Below are 20,061 nucleotides of genomic sequence, written 5' to 3' on the forward strand. Positions count from 1 at the left end.
GAGAAGAAGTTTATTGGAGGCAAGGAGCTCAAAGAACCCAGCAAGCTCAAAGAACGTGTTAAATGAGTTACCCATGTGGACACTGAGGTAGTCTTTAATGATGGTGATGGTGATGATGATGATGATGATGATGATGATGATGACAGCAGCAATAACTGATGTTTACTGAGCGTTTACTATATGCCAGGTACCATTCAGAACCCTTTACGTGTATTAACTCTTAATCTATACAGCAAATCCTGTGAATTACTATTACTGTTCCTGTTTTTTGTTTCTTTTTTTTTTTTTTTTTTGAGACAGAGTCTCACTGTGTCACCAGGCTGGAGTGCAGTGGCACGATCTTGGCTCACTGCAACCTCTGCCTCTGGGTTCAAGTGATTTTACTGCCTCAGCCTCCGGAGTAGCTGGTACCACAGGGGTGTGGCACACCCAGCAACTTTTTTTGTATTTTTAGTAGAGATGGCATTTCACCATGTTGGCCAGGGTGGTCTCGATCTCCTGACCTCGTGATCTGCCTGCCTCTGCCTCCCAAAGTGCTGGGACTACAGGCATGAGTCACTGTGCCTGCCCGTTCCTGTTTTATAAATGAGGAAACTCAGGCAACACAGCTAGGTATGTGGTACAACCAAGACTTGAACCTAAGCAGGCTGATTCTGTACGGACTCAGTCCTCTTTTTTTTTTTTTTTGAGATGGAATTTTGCTCTTATTGCCCAGGCTAGAGTGCCATGGTGTGATCTTGGCTCACTGCAACCTCCACCTCCCGGGTTCAAGCAATTCTTCTGCCTCAGCCTCCTGAGTAGCTGGGACTACAGGCATGTGCCATCACGCCCAGCTAATTTTTTGTATTTTTAGTAGAGACAGGGTTTCTCCATGTTGGTCAGGCTGGTTTCGAACTCCTGACCTCAGGTGATCTGCCTGCCTCGGCCTCCCAAAGTGCTGGGATTACAGGCGTGAGCCACCACGCCTGGCCTTGTCCTCTTACTGGCCTGTCCTTTCTTACTGTTCAGGTAGGACTTGGGATGAGGAGGACTTTTGAAAGCCAGATGTCAAAGTCACCAGTAAAATAGGAAGAGTGACGAGTAAATTGGGAGATGATAGCTGCAATGAGAGTTGAAGTGGCAGCAAGATGGCAAAGGAGAAGAGGTTTTCACAGGGAGGTAGAAGAATAATGGTTTGCAGAGGACATTGGGAAGCGGCAGCAAAGAAAATACCTCCAGCATACTATAGGATAATTATGGCCCGTGAAATTAGAAATGGACAAGTTAGAAATATGGTAGATTTAGATCTGACAGTCTCCTGGAGGATGGTGAAAATTCAAACTTGGGTCTTACAGAATTCAGGTGTATGCTGGAAGGAAGATCCTGAGGATGTGTTGGCTATAGAGAATTCTTTCTTCTAGTTTACCATTAGTGGGCAGTGGCAAGAAATTGCTGCTAGTGAGTAGGATTTCAAGACCTTTGTGGTCTAATGTGGAGAGTGGGTAGACATGAGGGGAGGAATATTGAATTTGAACTATGAACCCCAGGACTGGGAGTGGGCTTTTGCTGCATGCAGTGTTGCACGGAGGCATTACAAAGCTTGGCATTACATATTGAGAACTGCAAGTATTGCTAAAAAAAAAAAATGGGGCAAAGTGAAATCTTCAGATCCAGATAAGTTATATTTGACCTTATATATCATGCTTAGGAGCTAGCTTCTTACCCTGAAGGCCATGTATAGCTCTGGAAAGGTGGTAAGATTGCCTTGTGCATTGAGAATTGCCTTGGCATTTCTTTTGGGAGAGAACTTGGGAGTTCAAACTTCTGCTTAATGCACTAGGGAAGGGAAGAGAAAAGTATGCACTGCAGATCTCATTCTAATTAGGGATGACTGGCGAGCAGCGCCAGTTTCTAGTTTGTGCTGTTTTCACTAAGGTAGGTCAAGCAACTCTGCATCCAAAGTGGAGAGAAATTGTATCATAAATTGCTTTTGTCTTGCCTGCCTGCAGAGCTGCAAAGGCATTTGGATTGTCAGTCTGCATTTTTCACTCTTTTGGAAATATACATATATTGAATCCAAAGGCAGATATTGTGGACCTTTTGCAATTCCAAAAGTAGAAAGGAATGTCATCAATATATTCCCATTTCTCAACTTAAAGAGGGTGAAGCCTGTCCTGCTTAGTTTAAGTATTGCACCCTTTCTGTACCATGAACCTCTGAATTGTTGGCAGGAGGAGCACAGAGGCTTGTTGATTGGGTCCTGGAACGTGTACAGTATAAGCAGTTCAGCCAATTAATTGTGTACATTATAAGAATGTGTACAGCTTAAGCAGTTCTGACAATTAATTGCTGCCAATCCTGCTATGTGCCAGAGAAAAAAGTGCTTTATTTGAGCACAGGAAATGAAAGTCCACTTAGGTATCCCTGCATGTAAGGTTTGACTGTAGGAAGACTGAAGTGTTCTTCTCTCTAACAGCATCGTCTCCCTGTTTCCAGTCAATAATCACACACGGCATTTTGACCCTTAGCAAGCCAGTGGCTTTCTGTGGAACAAATAAATGACTTAGAGGATAAATGAGCCAAGCACCCAGATAGCCATCTGCTGCCTTCTTTTTCTGAGAACTCTTGTGCTGGCTCCATGTAAAGCCTGAGCTTACCTCTTATCAGAAGATAGAGGTGTGGGGCGTGGGCAGCCACAGAGGGATAACCTTACGTAACTGATGACAGAAACCTAAGCAGTGCTGTTTCCCTTCATGTTTTGTTGTTGTTGTTTTGGGTTTGTTTTTCAGGGTTTTTTTTTTTTTTTTTTTACTTGTTTTTACTTGTTTGCTTGTTTCTGTTGTGTTAGTTCTTGGACCACAACACCCTTTCCTTATTTTTTTTTCCCTTCATAGCTACCCATTTTCTCCTCTAATCTAATAGTTCTGGTTCTTTAATCTACTTATCTAGTTTTTAGTATGTGCAGTGAGTTTGAAATTGTGTTTATTGGCTCCTTTGTAAGCTAATTTATTGTCTTAATTCATTAAGGCTGCTGTAACAATACCATAAACTGGGTGGTTTATAAACAACAGAAATTTATTTCTCACTGTTCTGGAGGCTGGGAAATCCCAGCTGAAGGTGCTGGCTGATTTGGTGTCTAGTGAGGGGCCAGTCTGCATAGACACTGCATTCTAGCTATGTTCTCATACGGTGGAAGAGGAAGACAAACTCTCTCTGGTCCGTTTTCTAAGAGCACTAATCCCATTCACAAGGGCTCCAACTTCATGACCTAATTACCTTCCAAAGGCCCTACCTCCTAATACCATCACTTTGGGGGTTAGCTAGATTTCAACATACGAATTTTGGGAGAACACAAACATTCAGTCTGTAGCACCTACGAAGCAAGAGTTGATGGGGATTTTGGTGTGGGTCCCTTAACAACTCCTTACTAACTGGCAGAACTTGACCATCTCTTGTTAACACCACAGGTGTCATCCCTCTCTTTCCTATTTAGTGGATGGTCTTAGTTTCTCTAAGGAGACTAACTTTTAATTAATTTCTATAAAGATAAACCCTGCCATATTCTCCAGTCTCAGCTTTAGTTGCTGAGAATTGGGATGTGGTGTGTCATTAGACCCCACTAATGCAGGAAGAAGACCCGACTAATGCCACTGCAGGAAGACATTCCTTTCCATTGGTAGGATTTTTATTAATGACAGTGGTGGGTTTTTATTTCAATACCATTGTGTCTCAAATCAAAATGTATTGAAAGCTGAATTTTTATAAACTGTTATTTAATATTAAGTAGAAACTAGGATAGCATGTGCCTTACCAAGGAGGACCCCTATATGGATTGTGATTATGTAACCAGGTAAGTGTGAACATCCTGTGTGTGGCGTTACAGACTCCTACTCAAAATGGAATAGATAGTGATGAGAGTTTTCTTTTGTTATCTTTAATTATGACATTAATTGCTGGGCCTGGCTTACTTGATTTGGAGAGGGTAGCCTCAGAGTGGAGGCAGGGAGGAAGGGAGAAGGAAGAAGAGAAGAGAATTGGAGAGATGGAGAAAGAGAATATGAATTGAAACCTTTCATCATTATGAATAAGAGTTCTTGAAGAAGAAACAGGTTTGTTCAGAATTGGTTTAGTTTTTATGATTTCTATCCAGTGCCAGAAAAAATTGCCCAAGGAAATTCCATCCAACCCTTTATTATCCCCTAAAAATTTTTAGTATTACTTCATAGTTTCTTTTTTTTTTTTTCCCGAGATGGGAGTTTCACACTTATTTCCCAGGCTGGAGTGTAGTGGTGCAATCTCGACTCACTTCAACCTCCGTCTCCTGGGTTCCAGTGATTCTCCTGCCTCAGCCTCCCGAGTAGCTGGGATTACAGGCACCCATCATCATACCCAGCTAATTTTTTGTATTTCTGTAGAGACAGGGTTTCATCACGTTGGCCAGGCTGGTCTCGAACTCCTGACCTCAGGTGATCCACCTGCCTTGGCCTCCCAAAGTGCTGGGATTACAGGCGTGAGCCACTGCGCCCAGCCTACTTCATAGTTTCTCAAATAAAATAATTTGTTCCATGTCTCCTGTTTCTGTTTCCTTAAAAATACAGTACATAAATTTTTGAAAATGATAAACAAGGTTTTTCTTTAAAACAAATTATTTTAATAAATGAAAATCTGTCTGCCTAACTTTAAAATAGTCACACTGTTCTTCTACTTCTGGGAATCTGTCTAAAGCAATAGTTTCTAAATAAAACTTTGCACACAATGGTGAGATGATACTTATTTTATGAAAAAAATGAAAGCAGTCTGTCTAATGAGGGGAAAATGGACATTGTGCAATCGTTATAAATACGCTTTTGGGTGCATGAATGGCTCTTTTGTTACTCCTTTCTCCTTTCCATTCCACCCACATGGAATACTTGTTCTTCTGTGGGTGCCATACTTTTAGAAAGCAGCTTTTTTGAAGTATAATTGTCATATCATAAACTGTACATGTTTAAAGTGTACAATTTGGTTAGTTTATTTATATCTATCTCTATGTCTATAAAACCATCACCATAAAAAGATAACGAATATATGTATCAACTCTAAAATTTCTTCTGCCGCTTTGTAATCTGTCCCTCTCACCCCCTCTAGAAAATTGATCTGCTTTTAGTCATTATAGATTTTCTGTAATTTTTAAATAAATTGAATCATACATTACATACGTATTTCTTTTTAACGACTTTATTGAGGTATAATTTATATAAGGAAACATTCCTTTTAAGCATACAATTCAGTGGTTTTAGTAAATGCATAGAGTTGTAAATCATTATTACAATCCAGTTTGATAACATTTCTTCTTTTTTTTTTTTTGCCTTTTTCCTGCCGTACAGTTTGATAACATTTCTATCACCCCCCCAAAACTTCCCTTGTCCCCATTTATCCAAAAGTTCCTGTGTGCCATCCCTATTCCCACCCCCAGTCCTAGGCATCCATTGATCTGCTGTCTCTATAAATTTGCATTTTCTAGACTTTGCATTAATATGGAATCATGGAATATGTAGTCTTTTGTGTTTAGGTTCTTTTACTTAGCGTAGTGTTTTTATGTCCATTCATGTCATAACATATGCCAGTAGCTGCTTTTTTTTTTTTTGAGACACAATCTCGCTCTGTTGCTCAGGCTGGAGTGCAGTGGCACTATTTCTGCTCTCCGCAGCCTCGACCTCCAGGGTTCAAGTGATTCTTGTGCCTCAGCTTCCCGAGTAGCTGGGACTACAGGCATGTGCCACCACGCCCAGCTAATTTTTGTATTTTTTAAAGTAGAGACGGGTTTTCACCATGTTGGCCAGGCTGGTCTCAAACTCCTGACCTCAGGTGATCTGCCCACCTTGGCCTCCCAAAGTGGTGGGATTACAGACATGAGCCACTGCACCCAGCACCTAGTAGCTGGCTTTTGAAAATTCCTAAGTAGTATTCCATTGTATAGATATAATTTGTTTATCCATTTACCTGTTAATGGATATTGGATTGCTTCCAGATTTTGGTTATTACAGGCTAGAACATTTGTGTACAAGTCTTTGTATAGCATATATTTTAATTTCTCCTGGGTAAATATGTGGGAGTGGAATAGCTGGATTACATTGTATGTTTTATTTTATTTTTTATTTTTTTGAGACGGAGTCTCACTGTGTCACCCAGGCTAGAGTGCACTGGCACCATCTCAGCTCACTACAACTTCCGCTTCCTGGGTTTAAGAGATTCTCCTGCCTCAGTCTCCTGAGTAGCTGGGATTACAGGCACCTGCCACCATCCCCGGCTAATTTTTGTATTTTTAGTAGAGACAGGGTTTCACCATGTTGGCCAGGCTGGTATCAAACCCCTGACCTCAAGTGATATACCCACTTCGACCTCCCAAAGTGTTGGGATTACAGGCGTGAGCCACCGTAACCGGCCTATATTGTATGGGTATATTTAACTTTTTATCAAACTGCCCAAGTGTTTTCCAAAGTGGTTGTACCGTTTTACATTTCCGTGATTAATGTATCAAATTTCCAGTTGCTCCACATTCTTGCTAACACTTGGTATGGTGAATCTTTTTAATTTTATACATTGTAATAGGTGTTTAATTGAATCTCATTGTGGTTTTGATTTGCATTTTCCTAATGACTAATGATGTTGAATATTTTTTGTGTGCTTATTTGCCATTCATTTTTTTTTTTTTTGTAGAGTGTTAATATTTTTCCCCATTTTTAAAAAGTGGAAAAAATTATCTGGGTGTGGTGGTGCACACTTGTAGTCTCAGTTATTCAGGAGGCTGAGGCAGGAGAATTGCTTGAGCCTGGGAGGTTGAGGCTGCAGTGAGCTTTGATCATGCCACCACACTCTAGCCTGGGTGACAGAGTGAGACCCTATCTTAGAAAAACAACAACAAACAAACAAACAAAAACCAAACAAACAAAACTGTGTTATTTTCTTACATATATATTTTCTGCATACAAGCTCTTTCTCAGATATGTGATTTGCAAATATTCTCTCCCAGTCTGTAACTTATCTTTTCATTCTCTTAGCAGTGTCTTTCAAAGAGCAGATATTAATTTTGATGAAGTCTGGTTTATTAATATTTCTATTATGGATTGTGTTTTTGGTGTTGTATCTGAGATTTTCTCCTAAGTTTTCTTCTGAAAGATTCATAATTTTATTTATTTTTTAATTTTTGAGGCAGAGTCTCACCTGGGCTGGAGTGCAGTGGCATGATCTCGGCTCACTGCAACCTCCATCTCCCAGGTTCAAGCGATTTTTCTGCCTCACCCTCCCAAGTAGCTGGGACTACAGGTGTGCACCACCACGCCTGGTTAATTTTTGTATTTTTAGTAGAGATGGGGTTTTACCATGTTGGCCAGGCTGGTCTCAAACTCCTGACCTCGGGTGATCCACCTGCCTCGTCCTCTCAAAGTGCTGGGATTACAGGCATGAGCCACCGCACCTGGCTATAAAAGTTTCATAAGTTTAGGTTTTACATTTAGGTCTAGGGTTATTTTGTACATTGTGAGAGCTATGGATGGAATTTTTTTTTTGGCATATGAATATCCAGTTGTTTTAGGACCGTATTTTTTCCATCCTTTCTACACTGAATTGCCGTTTTACCTTTGTTGAAAATCAATTAAGCGTATGTTTATAGGTCTGCTTCTCTACACTGTTTGGTCCCATTTATCTGTTTGCCTATATTGACATGAGTTCCACACTGTCTTGATAACTGTAGCTTTCTTTTTTGAGACAGGGTCTCACTGTGGTTGCTCAGTTGGAGTGCAGTGGTACAGTCTTGGCCCACTGCAGCCTTGACCTTCCAGGCTCAGGTGATTCTCCCACTTCAGCCTCCCAAGTAGCTAGGACTATAGGCATGCACCACCATGCCTGCTAGTTTTTTTTTTTTTTTCCCTTTGTTATTTTAGCGGAGATGGGGTTTCACTATGTTGCCCAGGCTGGTCTCAAACTCCTGGACTCAAGCAATCCACCTACCTCAGCCTCCCAAGCTGCTGGGATTATAGGCGTGAGCCACCACACCCGGCCTAACTCTAGCTTTGTAATATATGTTTATTTTATTTTATTTTTTATTTTTATTTATTTATTTTTTGAGACGGAGTCTCACACTGTTGCCCGGGCTGGACTGCAATGGCGCGATCTTGGCTTACTGCAACCTCCGCCTCCCGGGTTCAAGCGATTCTCCTGCCTCAGCCTCTCGAGTAGCTGGGATGACAGGCGCCCACCACCATGCCCGGCTAATTTTTTGTATTTTTTAGTAGAGATGGGGTTTCATTATGTTGGCCAGGCTGGTCTTGAACTTCTGACCTCGTGATCCACCTTTCTCGGCCTCCCAAAGTGCTGGGATTACAGGTGTGAGCCATTGAGCCCGGCTGTAATATATGTTTAAATCAGATGATGTTTAAAACTTTGTTCTTGATCAAAATTGCTCATTTTAGGTTTTTTGCATGTCCTTATAAATTTTAGAATTATCTTGTCAGTTTCTTTTTAAAAAGTCTTCTGGAATTTTCAGGGGATTGTATTGGGAATGTAGATCAATTTGGAGAAACTCAACAGCCTAATAATAATGTTGGATTTTCAGACCCATGAGCACAGTGTATCTCTCCATTTAATTAAATAATCTATAATTTTTCTCAGTGACGTGTTGTAGTTTTGGTGTACAGATCTTTTTGTTTGTTTGTTTGTTTGTTTGTTTGAGATAGGGTCTCACTTTGTCACCCAGGCTGGAGTGCAGTGGCGTGATCTCGGCTCTCTGCAGCCATGACCTCCTGGGCTCAAGTGATCCTCCTGCCTCAGCGCCCCAACTAGCTGGGACTACAAATGTGTACTCCTACATCTGGCTAATTTTTTTTAGAGTTGTTGCTTCACCATGTTGCCCAGGCTGGTCTCCAACTCCTGAGTTTAAGCGATCCACCTGCCTCGGCCTCCCAAAGTGCTAGGATTACGGATAAATCTGATGAAAGATGTGCAAGAAAGACATGTATACCAGCTGGGCACCGGTGTACAGATCTTGCAGTCTTTTATCAGGTTTATCTGTAATTCTAAAAAAATCTAAAAATGTGCAAGATCTGTACACTGGCACCCAGCTAGTGTACAGATCTTGCACATCTTTATTTTTATTTTTTTGCACCTCCTCCTCCAACAGAGATCTTGCACATCTTTTGTCAGATCCATATTTCATTAAAAAAATGTTTAGTGGGTACGTACATAGTAGGTATATATATTTGTGTATTTCATATATTTGATGCTATTATATTTGATGTTTTTAAAGAACCCAGTGTCTGATTGTTTGTTGCTGGTATATAGGAATACAATTACTTTTTGTATATTGGTCTTGTATCTTGTAATCTTGCTAAACTTATTTATTCATTCTGTTAGCATTTTTTATAGATTCCATAGGATTTTCTCTATATATAATCATGTTGTCTATAAATAAAGACAGCTTTACTTCTTCTCCAACCTGGATGCCTCTTATTTCTTTTTCTTGCCTTATTGCCCTGGCTAGAACTTCCACTACAATGTTTTTTATATATTTTTACTTTTTGTGGAGATGAGCTCTTGCTTTGTTGTCCGGGCTGGTGTGGAACTCCTGGCTTCAAGCAATCTTCCTACCTTAGCCTCCCAGTGTGCTGGGATTACAGATGTGAGCCGCCATGCCAGGCCTCCAATACAGTGTTGAATCCAAGTGGCGAAAGTCTACATGTTAGCTGTAGGTTTTTTGAAAGCAACAAGTCTGTAAGTCAGCTATAAGTCTGATGTTAGCTGTAGGTTTTTTGAAGATACCTTTCATCAGCTGTAGGGAATTTTTCTATTCCTAGTTTGATCTGAGTTTTTATCAGGAATAATTGATGGATTTTGTCAAATGCTTTTTCTGCATCTATTGAGATGATTTTTTTTGTTTTTAGTATGTTAATATGGTGAATAATATGATTGATTTCAAATGTTAAACCAACCTTACATTCCTGGAGTAAACCCCGCTTGGTCATGATATTATTATTATTATTAATTTATTTATTATTTTTTGAGACAGAGTGTTGCTCTGTCACCCAGGCTGGAATGCAGTGGCTTGATCTTGGCTCACTGCAACCTCCACCTCCTGGGTTCAAGCGATTCTCCTGCCTCAGCCTCCTGAGTAGCTGGGACTACAGGCGCATGCCACCACACCCAGCTAATTTTTATATTTTTAGTAGAGACGGGGTTTCACCATATTGGTCAGGCTGGTCTTGAACTCCTGACCTTGTGATCCACCTGCCTCAGCTTCCCAAAGTGCTGGGATTACAGACGTGAGCCTCCGCGCCCAGCTTGGTCATGATATTATTATTTTGATGTATTTTTATATTTGATTTATCAAATTTTTGTCATGAATTTTTACATCTGTTTATTGGCTGGCCTCATAGAATGAGTTGAGGAGTTTTTCCTTTTCTTCAGTTTTCTGGAGGGTTTGTGTAGAATTGGTATTATTTATTCCTTAAATGTTAAATATAATTCTCCAGTGAACCATCTGTACTTCGAATTTTCTTTGTGAAAAGTTTTAAACTAGAAATTCAATTTATGTGATAGATACATTGCTATGTAGGCTGTCTCTTTCTTCTTGAGTGAGCTTTGGCAGATTGTGTCTTTCAAGGAATTTATGCATTTCATGCCATTAGTCAAATTTATTTGCATAAAGTTCATTATAGTCTTTTACTGTCCTTTTAACATCTGTAGAACCTTTAGTTACATCGTCTCTCTCATTCCTCATATTGGTCATTTGTGTCTTCTTGTCTCTTGCTCTGGCTCTGGCTCTTGCTGTCTCATTTCTCCTGATTAGACTAGTTAATGTTTCTCAAAGAACCATGTTTGGTTTTATTCGTTTTTCTCTATTGTTTTTCTGTTTTCTATTTTATTGATTTCTGCGCTAATCCTTTTTTTAAAATATTACATTTAATATTTTCCCTGTTTAAACAAATCTAAGTTGACAGGTTTTTTTTTTGCTTTCAGTACTTTCGAGATACCGTGTCAATGTCTTCTAGCTTGCATTGTTTCAGTTGAGATATCTGCTCTAGTTTTTATCTTTGTTCCACATATATCATGTTTCTTTTTTCTCTGGCTGCTTATATAATTTTCTCCTTACCACTGTTTTAAGCGATTTGATTATGTTATTCTATGGCGTAATTTTATGTTTCATGTGCTTGGGGCTTGTTGAACTTTAATCTGGATTAGAATGTGGGTTTATAGTTTTCTTCAAATTTGGGAAATTATTGACAATTATTCAAATATTTTTCTGTCCCTCTCCCTTTGGGACCACTTGAATTTATTTCACAGTTTGCTGATGCCCCATTCGTTTATTTTCAGTCTTTTTTCGTCTCTGTGTTTCATTTTGAGTAGTTTCTATTGAAATTCTTTAAGGTTACTAATCTTTTCTTCTGCATTGTTTAATCTGCCATTAAATTCCTACAGTATTGCATTAGTCTGTTCTCACATTGCTATAAAGAACTATGTGAGACTGGGTAATTGATGAAGAAAAGAGGTTTAATTGACTCACAGTTCTGCAGACTGTACAGGAAGCATGGCTGGGAAGCCTCAGGAAACTTACAATCATGGTGGAAGGCAAAGGGGAAGCAGCACAATCTTCACATGCAGGAAAGAGAGAGTCAAGTGGGAAGTGCCACACACTTTTAAACCATCAGATCTCATGAGAACTCACTCACTATCATGAGAACAGGAAGGGGAAATCCACCTTCATGATCCAGTCACCTCCCACTATGTCCCTTCCCCAACATTGGAAATTACAATTCAACATGAGATTTGGATGGGGACACAGAGCCAAAACATATCAAGTGTATTTTCTTTAATATCAAACATTGTAATATTTATATTAAAAGTTTGATATGAGGTCTTTTTTATGTCTTATAACCTTTCCTATAACTTCTTAAACATAGAAATATAATCATAATACTTATTTTAATATACCTATCTACCAGTTCTGTCATCTCTGTTATTTCTGGATCAGTTTTAATTGATTTACATTTTTTTTTCTCATTATAGTATTTATTTTCCTGCTTCTTTGCATGTCTGGTTATTTCAGATTAAATGCTAGACATTGTAAATTTTACCTACTGGGGTGTTGGATATTTTTGTATCACTATGAGTATTCTTGAGCTTTGTTCTGGACTGTGGTTAAATTATTTGCAAACAGTGATACTTTTGAGTCTTGCTTTTAAGCTTTGTCATGTGAGTCCGGGGCTGCATTTAGTCTAGGGTTAATTTTTCTATCCTACTAAAGTAGGACTTTTATTAGTACTTTAACTGATGCCCTATGAATTACAAAGTTTTCCATTCTAGCTTTGTGGAATAGGTACTATTTCTTACCCATCTAAACTTGAGTACTTTTCTCTGTAATCAAGAGAACTACAGGGCAGCCTAGGCAACATGGCAAAACCTTATCTCTGTAAAAAGTACAAAAAGCTACTTGGGGGGCTGAGGTAGGAGGATTGCTTCAGCCTGGGAGGTCGAGGCTGCAGTGAGCCAAGATCGCGTCATGGCACTCCAGCCTGGGTGATAGAGTGAGACCCTGTCTCAGAAACAAACAAAAGCCAGGCATGGTGGCTCATGCCTGTAATCCAGCAGTTTGGGAGGCTGAGGCGCGCAGATCACTTAAGGTCAGGAGTTCGAGACCAACCTGGCCAACATGGTGAAACCCTTTCTCTACTCAAAATACAAAAATTAGCCGGGCACAGTGGCAGGCGCCTGTAATCTCAGCTATTTGGGAGGCTGAGGCAGGAGAATCGCTTGAACCTGGGAGGCAGAGGTTACAGTGAGTGGAGATTGCACCACTGCACCCCAGCCTGGGTGACAGAGTGAGACTCCATCTCAAAAAAAAAAACCCCAAAGAAACAAAACAAAGAATACAGGTTAGTTTTTCCCTGACCCTCTGTAGTTTCTCCATATACATCTGATTATCAGTATTCCCTTGAGTACTTAAGGGGGTCTCCTTCAAATTTTCAGAGTTCTGTCTCTGTATAGCACTCTTCTTTCCCAGACTTCCAGCTCAGCTCTTCACCTCAGAAAGACTGCTGGTCTGTGCTTGGATTTCTTCTTCCTGTGCCATGGCTCAAAAACATTTTCTAGACAGTAAGCTGGGGCAATCATAGGGTTGATCTTACTTGTTTTTCATTTCTTAGGGATCACTGTTTTTTATCACCTGATGTCTGGTGTCTTGAAAGCCATTGTTTAATATATTTGGTCTGGTTTTTAAATTTTTTTCAGAAGGATAAATCTTGCTGTTACTTCTTCTTGACTGGAACAGAAAGTCCACCATGTTTTTTTTGTTTTTGTTTTGTTTTTTTACCTTGTGGCATTCACCTACCTAACTACTACTTAGTCTTCCCAGGCTTTACTTCTTTTTGAAGCCTTCTCTGATATTTACTTCCCAAGTTTGGACCCAGATGCTCTCCTAAATATTTGCATAATACTCAACTCTATCATTAAGTTTTCAGTCTCAGAACTTGATGCTCATTGTTCAAACTTGATACTTGCAAATATGTCCTTGATCTTGTCTCCTTGCATCTTTAGCTACCATTCGTTTGTCTCTCTTCCTTTTTATCTAGAAATATCAAAGGTAGTCTGCACTTGCTGTCTCTTCTTTATTCACTTACATCTAATCCTCAGCCATGTGGAATTTGGTTTCCACTGAAGCTACTCTTGCCAGGGTCACCAGTGACTTCACAGTTGCTGATTGCAGTGTATTCTTTTCAGTCTTTATTTGATTGGCCCCATCTGCATTATTTCATACTGGTTGCAATTGTCCCTTCTTTCTTTGGGGACCACACATTCCTGGTCCTTTTCCTTCTTCCTGATGATTCCTTCTTAGTCAATTTTGTTGGTCCTTTTATCAGCTTACAGCCTTTGTATTCCTAAATGTTCTATTCTTTGATTACTATTTCTTTTATTTACATGTTCTTCCTGTCGTAGTTCATCCACTCCCATGGCTTTAGGAGCATGATTCCAAATCTTAGTTTCTGTTTGAATTTCCCAGAGGTATTTTAGCTTCAATTTGTCTAAAACATAACTTCCTGTAATTTCCTTAAAGTTGCTCTTCTGTAGTCTATTTCGTTTTTGACACTACTGTAGTCAGTCCCTCACTCAGGCTAGAAACATGGGTGTCATCTCAGACTCTTCCCCAAACCCCAGATCTATTACAGCTCCATAAATATTAGATTCTTAATATTTTAAAATCCATCCCACAGGAGGAATTTCCAGTAATGGTGGCAGAGTGAAGTAGTCTCTGAAACCTTCCCACAGATAATATTAGAAAATCTATAAACAAATGTATTAAAAGGAACTGGAAAGGTTCCAAAAGCAGGTAGAAGCTAGAGGAGCGCTTACTTTTGAAAAATGGCAACTGGGAGTGATAAGAATTGTGAATTTGCAGCTTAAAAAAAATTTTTCCTGAGGGCATTCAACAACTCCCACAGCAGAGGAAAGTGGCAGTGGAAAACTCCAGCCTTACTTTCTTATGGTGGCAAAAACAGAGTTCATGATAGAAAAAGCATCTGAAAATTTAGCAGGAGGGCTTGAAAGTGAGAAAACCACAGAAGAGGGTGACCCCCATAACCTGACTGTGAACTCTGCTAAAATCCCTGGATGTACCTCTAAACTACACCTGCATGGGCAGACTCCATGAGGCCTGGTGAAAAAGCAGGCAGAGATTAGGGAGGCAGAGATTAGAGTTCTGTCTTTGAAAGACAGAATCTACACAAGGTGAACTTCGTGAGTTTGCTGCTTTTTAAAATTGAATGCATTCTCCAACCATGGGGAACCAGGTGGCAGACATATGAAGTCCTATGGACTTGAGGTATCAGTGGACGTAATCTTAAGGCTGAAAAGTTAGGGAGGAATCCCCAGAAACAAAGACAGTACAATGAGAACAGGCCCCAAATCTGAGTAAAATCTCTGGCCAAATTCTTGGTCAATTATCAGTTACACAGGCAGACCTGTAGTGGCCAGGCCGGGCGTGGTGCCTTATGCCAGCACTTTGGGAGGCCAAGGCAGGTGGATCACTTGAGGCCAGGAGTTAGAGACCAGCCTGGCCAACATGGCGAAACCCCGTCTCTACTAAAAATACAAAAATTAGCTCGGTGTGGTGGTGCATGCCTTTAATTCCAGCTACTAGGGAGGCTGAGGCACGAGAATCACTTGAAGCCAGGAGGCAGAGGTTGCAGTGAGCTGAGAAGATCACACCGTTGTACTCCAGCCTGAGCAACAGAGCAAGACTGTCTTTAAAAAAAGCTGTGAGAACTACACAGAGATATCAGTTGTTGAACACTGTAAGGAGCAAAGTCTACAGTTCAGTCCAGGGAGGTTATTTGTCTACTAGGAAAACCTCCCCCAGTAATCCCAAGGAAAATATTGTAGAATCCAGAGTCACTACATGTATCAGAATGTCCAACGTTAAACCAAAAATTACCAGACATGCACAGGAACAGGAAAGGGTGATCCATATGCAGGGAAAAAAAGGCAGTCAATAGAAGGTGGCTCCAAGTTGACTCAGATGTTGGAGATAGTAGTCAGACTTCAAAGTAGCTATCATATGTATGTTCAGATAATTAAAGGAAAATGTTTGTTTTGTTTTTGTTTTTTTGGGTCTCATTCTGTTGCCCAGGCTGGAGTGCAGTAGTGCTGTCTTGGCTTACTGCAGCCTCAAACTCGTGGGCTCAAGTGATCCTGCCAACCCAGCTTCCTATGTAGCTAGGCCTACAGGGGTGTGTCACCACTCCCAGCTAATTATAAATTTTTTTTTTTTTTTTTTTTTTTTTTTTTGTAGAAATGGAGCCTCGCTATGTTGTGCAGGCTGATCTTGAACTTCTGGCCTTGAGCAATCCTCCCACCTCGGCCTCCCAGTATGCTAGGATTACAGGTGTGAGCTACTGTATTGGGCCAGAAAATAGTTTCAATGAGTAAACAGATGAAGAATTTCAGAAAAGAAATGTTAAAAATGGGAAAATAGAAACAAGGGGGCTTACAAAATGGCAGCAAGAAGGGATCTGTAGTTTTCGTGTAAAAAACAAGTATAAAACTGGGCAAAATTGTTAAAACCAAATATTTTTAACATATCTAGAAATAAAATAGAAGCAGAAACAAATTGAGAAAAACTTATTCTTTTTTTTTTTTTTTTTTTCTTGAGACAGGGTCTTACTCTGTCATCCAGGTTGGTGTGATCATGGCTCACTGCAGCCTTGACTTCCCTGGCATGAGCCATCCTCCCACCTCAGCCTCCCAAGTAGCTGGGATTACAAGTGCGCACCACCACGCCCAGCTAACTTTTTATATTTTTTGTAGACACGGGGTCTCACTATGTTGCCTAGGTTCTTGAAAAACTCGTGGGCTCAAGTGATCCTCCTGCCTCGGCATCTCAAAGTGCTGGCTTGAGCCACAACACCCCAGCCTAAGAATTTATTCTTAAAAGGCTGGTAATACTTTGAGTAGGTACAGTGGAAGTCTGTGGTCTTCTTGGAATGTTTCCCATCTGTCCTTACCTCCGTTACTCAGCTCTGGTGACAAGAATTGTAGTTTTACCAGTGTGTGGCTGAACATGAAAACTAATATCTTAAGGAGCCAGAGTGCAGTGGCACATGCCTGTAATTTCGGCTACAGGGAGGCTGAGGTAGGAGGACTGCTTGAGCCTCGGGAGTTCCAACCAGCCTGGAACTCAACATAGTGAGACCCCATCTCAATTGAAAAGGAAAAAAAATAAATAAATAACACTAGCAAATTTTCTGCCAGAGGGGGTAGACTTAATGTGGGACAGGTGAAAACTCACAGCTTTGCCAACTAAAAGTGGCAAACTTGGTTGAGAATGAATGGAGAGAATCCACAGCTTTGCTAGCTGAAGGTTGCAGTACCTGTTGGAGTAGATGGTGGACCTGCCAGAAACTAAATGGGAAGATCTTGAAAATAAGAGAGCCATAGAAGGGCTACGATAAGCTCTCCACATATCTCTGGCTGATAGGGAAGTTACCTGCATGTGCAGGAGGGACCCAAGGGAACCCAATAAAAAGTAAAAATTAAAGGGGACTTGAGAACTGGCTGTAACTTTGAATGCATTCCTCAGGCAATACACAGATAGATTGGCAGATGGCAAAGCTTTATGGGTTTGAGGTCTATGAGCAACCCCTGCCCAGATCATTGTCTGACTACTAAATGATGCAGGCATAGGCTGCCCTAGAAACCCAGGCTAAAATAAAAACAAGAAAAAAAAACTGAGCAGAGCATCAGTCACAACATACTATGGGAGAATTAGATTTTGCAGTTTAAGTATAGGCAAGTTATTAAAAACAATCAATAGCCCATCAGGTAAATAAAACAATCGATAGCTACTCCAGTAGATTATCTGAAGCCTCTAGTTTTCAACCAGATATTATAAGACATGCAAGGAAAAATCAGGAAGGTGCAACCCATGCTCAGGGAAAAAAAAGTCATTGATAGAAATGATTTCTGAATAGGCCCAGCTATTAGATTTAGCAGAGACTTCAAAATAGCTGTTAAAAAAATATGATTAAAAACTTAAATCGTGTTCAAAGGTTTAAAGGAAAATGAGATGACAGTTACTTAACAAATAGGGAAGTGGCTCTAACCACATTTGGTCAATATTGTAGTAGAGGTCCTAGCCAATTATAATGCAAGAAAAAGAAATGAAAGAAATAGAGATTGGAAATGAAGAAGCAAAACTGCCTTTATTCACAGATGATTGGATTATTTCTAGAAAATTCTAAAGAATCTGCATAAAAGCGACTGGAACTATTAAGTAAAGTTAGCAAGATTGCAGGATATAAGGGCAATACACAGAAATCACTTGTGTTTCTATATTAGCAATGAATAATTGGGAATTGAAGTTTTATTATTTATTTATTTTAGAGATAGGGGTCCCACTATGTTGCCTAGGCTGGCCTTGAACTTCTGGATTCAAGCAATCCTCCCTCAGCCTCTCAAGTAGCTGGAACTCCAGGTGTGCACCACCATACCTAGCTTGAAGTTTTTAAAAATGTGTAACACCCAAAGACATGAAACACTTAGGCATAAACTTAACAAAATATGTGCAAAAACTGTATACTGAAAACTACAAAACTCTGCTGAGAAGAATATGAGAAATAAGTAATGATGTCCTCCCCTCCCCCCATTCATGTCCATCTGGAACCTCAGCATGTGACCTTATTTGGGAATAGGGTCTTGGCAGATGTAATTAGTTGAGAATCTCCAGATGAAATCATCCTGTATTTAGGGTGGGCCCTTAATATAATGACTGGTGTCTTTATACAAGAGAAAGGAGGGGGAGCTTTGGATCCATCTGCACAGACACGGAAGAAGGCCACGTGAAGAGTAGAGTTACGTTGCCGCAAGCCAAGGAATGCTAAGAGCCTCCGGGAGCTAGAAGAGGCAAAGAAAGATTCTCCTCTAGGGCCTTCAGAGGCAGTATGGCCCTGCCAACACCTTGATTTCAGACTTCTGGCCTCCAGAACTGTGAGAGAATGAATTTCTATTGTTTTAAGCCACAAAGTTTATAGTAATTCATTATGGCAGCTCTAGGAAACAAATATAACCATGTTATACAGATGGGGATCTAGAATGATCAAAATGATTTTGAAAAAGAACAATAGAGTTGGAGGACTTAAACTATCTAGCTAGAAGACTTACTGTATAGCCACAGTAATCAAGGCAGTGGTATTGGTATAAAACTAGATTAAGTTAATGGAACATAATATAGAGTCCAGAAATAGACCCACACCTATATGGTCCATTGATGTGCCAGTGCAGTTCAGTGGGGAAGGGATAATCTTTTCAACAAATGGTGCTAGAACAATTAGATAATGATATGTAAAAACATGAACCTTGACCCTTACCTCTAGAGGAAAATCAACTCAAAATGGATCATAGATCTAAATTTAAGAGTAAAAGCTATAAAACTTACGGAAGAGAACCCAGGAGAACATTTTTGTGATCTTGCTTTGGCAAAGATTTCTTAGCCATGTCACTGAAAGCATGAACTGTAAAAGAAACAAATGATAAATACATTATCATTTGTATTTATCAAATTTACAAATTTTTGTTAATGAAAAGCTAACACTAACAAAACGAAAAAGCAAGATACAGACTGAGAAAACATTTGCAAATTATATGTCTGACAAAGGACTCATTTATAGAAATAAATGAGCTCTTGTAACTTGATTAGAAAACTAGTAACCCATTTTAAAAAGCAGGCAAAAGATTTGAACAGATAGTCCACCAAAGAGGTTATACAGGTGTCCGATAAATACATAAAAACATGTTCAATGTCGCTAATCACTAGGAAAATGTAAATTACAACCACAGTGAGATACCACTACATACCTCGAATGGCTAAAATTAAAAAGATTTCCACACCAAATTCTGTCAAGATTATATGATAACTGAAATACACTGGTGGTGGTACTATATTATGTCATAACAACTTCCGAAAATGGTTTGGCAGTTTCTTGAAACAGTTAAAGGTACATTGATCGGGGGTTCTATTTATTAGTATTTACCTAAGAGAAATAAAAGGACATGTCCATATAAAGACTTGTAGAGCCTGGGCGCAGTGGCTTACACCTGTAATCCCAGCACTTTGGGAGGCTGAGGTGGGTGGATCGCTTGAGGTCTGGAGTTCAAGACCAGCCTGACCAACATGGAGAAACCCAGTCTCTACTAAAAATACAAAACTAGCTGGGCGTGGTGGCACATGCCTGTAATCCCAGCTACTCGGGAGGCTGAGGCAGGAGAATCGCTTGAACCTGGGAGGCGGAGGTTGTGGTGAACCGAGATTGCGCCACTGCACTCCAGCCTGGGCAACAAGAGCGAAACTCCATCTCAAAAAAAAAAAAAAAAAGACCTGTAGATGAGTGGTTATAACAGCTTGATTTGTAATAGCCAAAAGCTAGAATAAACCCAAACGTTCATCTATAGGTGAATGAATAAACAAATTATAGTATATAATATAAAGCAGAAAACTACTTAGCAATGCTAAGAAATGAATTGATACACAAAACATTTTGTGTATATTTTGTTATTCATACA

General features: G+C 39.9%; 1 protein-coding gene across 7 annotated transcripts in view; it reads left to right on the forward strand.

The window, feature by feature from the left end:
• The window catches only part of KIAA0319L (KIAA0319 like), a 124,053-nt gene that overhangs the window by 55,672 nt on the left and 48,320 nt on the right, over positions 1-20,061 (forward strand). The window lies entirely within an intron of this gene.

This window comes from Pan paniscus, chromosome 1 (genome assembly GCF_029289425.2).
Source record: "Pan paniscus chromosome 1, NHGRI_mPanPan1-v2.0_pri, whole genome shotgun sequence".
In the NCBI taxonomy this organism is placed as follows: Eukaryota; Metazoa; Chordata; class Mammalia; order Primates; family Hominidae; genus Pan; species Pan paniscus.